Source organism: Chenopodium album, chromosome 6 (genome assembly GCF_948465745.1).
Source record: "Chenopodium album chromosome 6, dcCheAlbu1.1, whole genome shotgun sequence".
In the NCBI taxonomy this organism is placed as follows: domain Eukaryota; kingdom Viridiplantae; phylum Streptophyta; class Magnoliopsida; order Caryophyllales; family Amaranthaceae; genus Chenopodium; species Chenopodium album.
The window spans coordinates 46,649,134-46,657,274 of record NC_137839.1 but is presented as its reverse complement, the minus strand read 5'-3'; the positions used below and the strand labels follow the sequence as shown (position 1 = coordinate 46,657,274).

The 8,141-nt window shown below is 34.8% G+C and overlaps 1 long non-coding RNA gene across 1 annotated transcript; it reads right to left on the bottom strand.

Moving 5' to 3' along the window:
* Positions 1-1,307: 1,307 nt before the first annotated feature.
* On the bottom strand, positions 1,308-2,762 carry LOC145634864 (uncharacterized). The gene is made up of 3 exons (XR_014113649.1): positions 2,413-2,762; positions 2,115-2,314; positions 1,308-2,015 (listed from the first exon to the last, which is right to left on the bottom strand). It is a non-coding gene; the product is annotated as an uncharacterized LOC145634864 (long non-coding RNA).
* Between the last annotated feature and the right edge of the window lie 5,379 nt (positions 2,763-8,141).

Genomic DNA, 8,141 nt, shown 5'->3' with positions numbered 1-8,141 from the left:
GTCTGGAGCACCAACTTTCCCCGCGAAATCAATCATCTCTTGTGTATGACCAAAATGAAATCTGATGGACTCTTGAGACTGTTCCTTGATTTACTGTATGAGCCTCCCATTGAAAAAATGCTTCCTGAAAGATTAGAGACAAGCTTTTTTTTTCACCGTGGTTTGTATATATGTTACTTGTCCAGCCCTTGCTGGCCAGCATAATATATAAGCCTGTGACTATCCAAAGTGTTCCCCCTACATACATAAATCCCAAATGTTATGCCAAAATTATTTAGTAGAGTTGAAGATTATAAGCTTATATAGTAAAATATGATAATTCCTTACGTAAGCCCATCAATGTTGTATTCCAAACCGAGTCCTCTAAATACCTGCAACACAAATTGGCATGTGAGTTAGTGCCAAAAGTAACTATAAATTGTCTTAATGAAATAAAAAAAAAACGGATTAATAAATATTTTGCCATACATCTGTCATTCGTGCTATTATCTGTTCAGATCGCGCACCAAACTTCTGTCTGTAAAAATCCCTCTTGTTCACACCCTCTTTTGGAGCAGAAGGATTGAGGAAGAAAGGGTGCTACCTGATCTGCAATACAAACTGATGACTTAAACAAGCACGAAATAGAAAACAACACGAGTATAAGCGATTTAAAAAGAATTGGGGGAAAGGGTTTCAGGAAATAAACCTCAAAATCAAACTGATCTTTTGATGCAGAAATAGCTTTGTCTAAATTTCTTTTGCCTACAAAGCACCATGGAAAAACAGTGTCTAAACTGATATCAATTCTTATAAGCTTCTTCGCCGAAGCATTAGCAGCAGCCTCAGGAGCCATTAATCTACAGTTTATCTGCAGATTTTTGAATCTTAAATCAAAATATGAAATGCAACAGCTTTTTCCACAATTTCACCAATTATGATTAAATGATTAATTCTAACATTCCTATTTACATAATCAACTTCAAAAGCAAGATAACATTAAGCATAAATTAGGTAGCAAAACGCCCAAAACAATAAGCAATTTAAGCATGTGTTGCAAGTTTAATTAATCCCAAATCGTAAGTTCATAAACCTAACCCCCCACCCCCCCCCCCCCCCCAAAAAAAAATCCCTAATTCTTTCTAATTCATAATTATAAAAGGAAAAGATCAGAATTTTGATTAAATTAAAGCATATAATCATGAATTCACCATAACTCCGTTCAATAATAAATTTTGGAGCAACATTACATGATAGAACATAATCAGGAAAATAGAGAGAAAGAGGGAGATATAGAGAGAAATTTACCGGTACAATCTTTATTATTAAAAAAGCTTGTCTCTGATCTTCTCAGGACTGTAGCAAACCACGGTGATCTTCTCAGGACTGCAGCAAACCATTGTTGTTACCTGGTCGATCAACATATATACATTCAAATAATCAATTAATTTAATTAGAATGTATTTATATACAAACTAAAAAGAAATAAGATTGAAATGGAGGTAATACCTTATGATCCTTAGAGCAAGTCATGGTTGGAAGTGAAAGTGATGAATGAAATGTACAAATGAAATCAAAGAGGAGTGATGATTATTATGTATAAAGCAACTAAGTAATAATATATGGTTGCTGCCTAGCTATCTAGCTAAAAATATGAAAGGAAGGTGAATTGATAGAAACAAGTAGCAATAATTTCAATAAAAACACATCAGGAGGTTTAGGAGGCTGCAACAAAACTCAGATTTGTAATAATAACACCATCATACAAAAAAATCAATCAATAAAAGCAACAAATACAATCAAAATCACTCCCTATCTCCATTAATAAACAATAATCAAGCTAAAAACAATCATCAATTCGCACAAATTGTATAGGAAACAATCAAATTCGGAATATACAAACAACATTTCAATAAAAAAAAAAGAGGGAAAAATCAAAAATTGAGGAAACATACGTTTACCACCACCAAGGACCTTATGAAGAGGCTTCGATCTACCAAATCTTCGAGAGCAATTCACCAACAGGACCGCAAAGACTTTAAAAGAGCAACATAGAGAAAAAAAACGAATTAACATCTCACACATATATAATACTATTAATTGAACCTCAAAAGGAAAATTGCGAGCATAATCACCTCGACATCATAGACGATTTACCAGCTTCAGCATAAAAAATGTGGCGAAGAGCGCGAGGAACCAAACCGGGTACTTTGATAGATCCGAAAACGGTGTGAGTTTTCCCAGAACCACTAGGCCCTAAAGCAGCCGAAAGCCCACCTTTTCCACTCAAAAATCCCTCAACTATTGGTCTCATGAGCTTATCATACACTTCATCCTGCACAGTTATAACAACAATTCACTTAAAAAAGTATGCAATCAATCAATTGAAAAAATCCCAAAAACTAAAAAAGGGGGGGAATTCAAACAACAAACCTGAGAAGAATTTGAAGAAAAAACATGCGAAAATCCGTTGTAAATTTCAAATTTCAACCAGTTAGAATCGTAAATCAGGGGAATAATTGTAATAGAATGAATTGTCATTGATCGTAACACAACTCTTACTGGGTTTTTTCGAATTAGGTTGTTTCTTTTTAGAGAGTTTGGAAGGAGCAATTGGAAGGGGGCAAACTCTGAGGAAGGCATAGAGAGAATTTGAGGAATTTGGTTGATTTGGGGGTGGAATTTTAGGGTTTTGTAAGAGCTGAACATCCATTGATAAGATATCATCGAGTGGGAAATTGGGGATGTTAAGGTTTTTGGAGGAGAGAGGAGAGAGGAGAAAGGAAAGAAGATAAGGAAATGACGGCTTAAGGACTAACTGACTAAGGAGAGTGAAACCCTAGCTATAAATGGGCTTTTCTCATCAGCTGGGCCCAAATTCAAACATTTGTAACAGGCACAATCTTGTCCGTTACAAATAAATAACTATTCGTAACGGGCAAGATCTTGCCCGTTACAAAAAACATAGTTTTCGTAACGGGCACCATGTTGCCCGTTACGAATAATATGTATTTGTAACGGACTGTTATTTTGACCGTTACGGATATGTTTATTGTAACGGGCATAGCTTTGCCCGTTACAAATAACCCGTTACAAATGACAATTTTTCTACTAGTGGTCCATACACCTCTTTACATATGACTAGGACACTTGTTGATTTATTACTTGCTTATATATTTAATTTAATTTAGCTTTAAATTAATTTTTGGAATTTCATGAATCCCACATTGATGGAATAGAAATTCCCACTCATACTTTCCTCTATAAATACCAACCTTGGGATTTGGAGTAAAGGGCTTGAGTGGGAGTTAGAAAGAGCATTCCATATTTTGGAAAAACTCTTAAACTCCATTAACACTTGGGTTTTGGTCGGACCTTGCTAACTCCAAGGTAACGGACCTAAAAAGTCGTGTTTGTCCTTTGTGGGTGGATACCGTTGGAGGCACGGCATTTGCGGTGCTCAAGGCTTTCAAGTAAGAGCCCGTTTTGAGAGGGCGAAGCTCGCTTCAAGGGTATGATTCGTTCTTCCTTTTCTTGTGTTTATTCATTTATGCTTTATGGTTTTATTAATTACGAGTGGTTCCTTGGGTCGGGGTTGTTTCCGCGGTGAGTCGGACTCACCAAACCCCAACAAAATGATACGACTTCCTTAATTATTTCACAAACATACTTGCGTATTGTAGCGAATGTACAATCGCTACGAAATAATCGGTACGAAAAGACATTTTCCTTGTAGTGGGGGGAGGGTAGACTTGAAAATTTAAAATTTAGCGGTATTCCTAATTAGTGAAGCAAAGGGTGATCAAACCTTCTCTTCATAACCAAGAAATCTCCAAATAAAAACAAACTAACACCCCCAAGCTTATTCAAAGATATAACCACAAGCATATATACAAAAAGCGTAAACGCTTCTCCTCTAAGCTTAAAGGAAGAATTGTCCTCAATGCTTGATAAGGGAAAAGAATCACATAAATTTTTTTTTGGATTTTCTCATTTTCAACTTTTTCCCCCTTTTTCTATTTATTCATGTATTCAAAGCAATTGTCCTCGCCTCTTTTAACTTTGGACGACTTTTTCCAAATTGCATTTATTATGTCCTTGCCTTTGTTTTAAATTTGGACGGCTTTTTCCAATCATTCATATGCCATTATTCACAATATATACAAAAGACAAGCTTGCTTACAAATAGAACAAATATCTAACCTTATATACCACAAACTCCAAAAACATAATCATTTGCTTCACAAAAACAAAAAAAATGGAAAAAAAAGAAACAAAATGCTCAAAATTCTAAAGATGTGGCTTGAAAAGAAGGGGAAAAGGCTCAAATGAATAGCAAGAAGGCAAATGTGAACCTAATGAACTAAAAAGAAAGAAGATTAACCTAGAAAAGAAAAATTAACACCTCGAAAAGATGCCTTTGTCCTCCCTTGATGGTTCGGTCTCGTGTTTGAGAATTATGAGTCAAGATTCAAGATTAGGTCCGCAATAGTCAAGGATCCATGCCGCTCATGCAAATAAATTTTGAAGGCTTGAAAAATGAACCTCACATGGATGTAGTAAAAACTCACTAAAGGTGTCTAATCGACTATAGGAAGCAACTACCCACATGCCACAAACAAGTAGAATTCGGCTTAATGATCCTCCTAGTTCTTAGACATGCTACCTTAGCACACACCTATCCTAGATTCAACCAAGCATATTCTCAAACCGTGCATACCCATACCAATTATGAATATATTCATTCAAAAGCAAAAATCGGTTGTATATAATCTAATTAAAAAAAAAAACAATAGGCGACAAATAAAGCCTCAAAACATACCAAAAGCCAAAATCAAGAAGAAAGAAAAATAAAAGAAAAGAGAAAAAGAAAAACAGAGATAGAGGAAAAGTAGGAAATTAAAGAAAGGAACAAAAATGCAAGTATAACACGTAATTCCCAATCAACAAACAAGTGATCAATTGACAACATCGCCAATAATCCCAAACACTCTAGGTGTCATAAGCATCCATCCTCGAACCATTCAACTTCTCCTAAAACTAATCCTAAACTATGCATTCAAGAAAATAAAAAAAATGGAGAAAAATAAGAAAGATCTCACCGGCTTCCAAGCAATGCTAAAATAGTAAGGTGAAGGATCAATCACCTCATGAAGCTCTAATAAACAAAGCATCATCATCAAAGCCATGTGAGAACAAAAATAGAAAAGAGAACTATAGACAAAGAAAACGGTTAGTAACTTCAAAACAAAATAAAAGAAAGGAAAGTGAAAAGGAAAGAAACTAATAAGCAAAAATAAGCTAAACTAAACTATCAAGAAAGCAAAGGTAAGAAAATAAGAACTAAATAACCAACTAAACACCTAACTAATCAACAAAGCACTAAACTACAATGTGAGGCAATAATAATCAACAAACAACATAAATAATCATCCAAAATTCAATATCAATTATCAAAATCACCAAAATTCATACTTCTACTATTCACAACCATCAACAATCTAATACTTGCAACTGTATGATATAATAATGTAATTAAGAGTAAAAGAAGACGATTATACCGTACAAAGTGCAAGATTGAACAGGTTTTGGCCACCAATTCCCTCAAAATCAAAAAATCCCTAATTTGCTTTAAGAATGGATGAGAGAGATTGAAGTTGAAATGGATGGAAGTAGTGTATTCTTTGTCGAAACGGATGAAAATGTGAGGATATTTGATATTTTTGATTGAAATTTGGTTGATTATTGTAGGGAATATTTCAAGCATTACACCCCTTAACGATCCAAGAGATCGTTAACTCCAATAGGTTTTGAACCATGACTGGTAGTTCGGGGATGAAGGTACAAATCCAACTTAAAAGAGATTGAACCTGCCCTAATAATAGGCCTCTACTTTACTCTGATAGTATTCATGTGCGCTTTCTGACTAACATGCAATCAATAGGATTAATCCTATACCTGTTTATCTATGTTGGTTGAATATTAATGCACAAACAAAACTATTATTGGCGATCACTTGAATTTTAATCATGTTAACCCTAAACAAGATTATTAATTGTCTTATTAAGCATGATTACAAGTACCAATTCCCTTTAAACATGCATAAAAGGCGTGATCAAGCAATAAATATCAAGCAACATAATAATAATCATAACAATTATATATAATTATTATAATAATAATAATAATAATCATGTTAAAGCATAATAATAACAAGATCCTAGGCATGATACTAATAAGATTAATAACAAACCCTAGCATGTTACTAAGCATTGAAAATCAAATATTTATCCCTAACATGATACTAACATGCTATATTAGGAAAGAAAATAGAAGGCATCATACGTTTAATCATACTTGATATTATATTCTTTACCCTAAACATGATACTAAGAATTTATTGTTGTCACCCTAAACATCAAATTAAGAAAAACATTCTAACATGATACAAGGAATCATAATAAAAATCTAAGCATGATTTCTACATCATAATATCAATTAAACAATTAAAGAACTTACTTGGATTCCTCGTACCTCTTTCTAATAACAAAATATACACGTTAGTAACTTCAAGGGAAATAATAAAACAACAATCAAATTAATTGAAAAAGAGATTTGGGACCAAACCCTCAGAAATTAAAACCTTTCACGTCTAGGGCGAAGGCAACTTCAAACTTGGCTAGGTGTATCTAGGTCTTGTGAGTGCGGAATTTTCTTTGAGAAAAGGTTGGTTTAGAAAAGAGAGAGAGAGAAAGCTTTAGCTTTGAGAGAAAAAAGAATTAAAGAACCAAGGAATTGATGATTGTAGATGAGAATTGGTGATTTAAAACGGAGTTATTAAGAGGCTATTTATATAGAAAATCAGCCAAAAAGATAGAAAATCGAACCAGAGTTCTGACGTGAAAAAACGGAGTTAGCGCCAGGCGCCAAGCTTAGCGCCAGGCGCTAATGCTGGCGTTAGGCGCTAATCAGGTTTTTGACGCGTTTTCTAAAACCAGATAGAATTTAACCATACAGGAGGATAAAATCGTATTTTCCTCAAAAACACTCTTTTATTCTGATTAAAACTCTAAAAAGTCAATTTATCAATACTAATTGAATTAGGAATGAAAAGAATCTTCTAGAAGAATCTAGAAGACTAAAACCAGTCCTAATTGCATTAGGAATGATAAATCCATATTGGGCCGTCCCCTAGATCATTGGGCCGCATGTAAGGTTCAAACTGGGCCTAGTTTAGTAATTTGGCCATAACTTCCTCAATATTCATCGGAATTGGGCTTATAATATATCGTTGGAAAGCTCTTTTCAAACCCCATCCGACTACACTACTATTGGACCCATATCATGGACCAACAAAACTGGATTGACTATTTTCTTAAAATAGGTTTTCAAAAACAAGAGAGAAAAGAAAAGAAATTAAAACTATCCGCAACACTAGACTTTCTATACTTTCACTTCATTTGATTATGATTCAACGTGAAAGGTACTCATCACCAGGTTTGGTTTTGGGGAGACACAAATGGGTGTCTACAGAAGCCCCCACTTTGACTGAGTTTGGAGAAATGCCAGTTTCGAAAACAAAAGTCAAAGTATCGATAGGACGGAGAATGATTCAGAACGTTCTGTGATCCTAAATCACTCTTGTAACGCCGATACCAGCAAAACTAGCGTTAGTTAAACAAATAAAAGAGTTAAAAAACGCGTATTTTGCACCGTCGAGCACACATCTCTGAAAGTAACCGATTTGTTTATGTATTATTGTATTTTTGTATTTTTTACGACCTCCTGCAAGCTAGAGAATGCCGCCTGAAGACTACCATACTTGTAACTGTCTCTAATTCTGCCATGATAGACTTCTGCAAGCTAGAGAACCCCATCAAAGATTGCTTCGTTTGAAACGACCTTCTAGGATTTTGTGACCATCTTCCGCAAGCTAGGGAACACGATCGAAGACAACTTCGCTTGAAATCACCTCCAGTTGTTTGTGACACTCTCCGCAAGCTAGGGAACGCTGCCGAAGATATCCTGGCTTGAAGCTATCCTCATTTGTTGCGATAACATTCTGAAGAAAATTACTGAAGACTTACGCTTGTCGATCTTTAAAAGCTCGCTTGAACTTCACTTACGTTATGCCCGTATGTCGGCGCTTTTGCTGCTTTTGA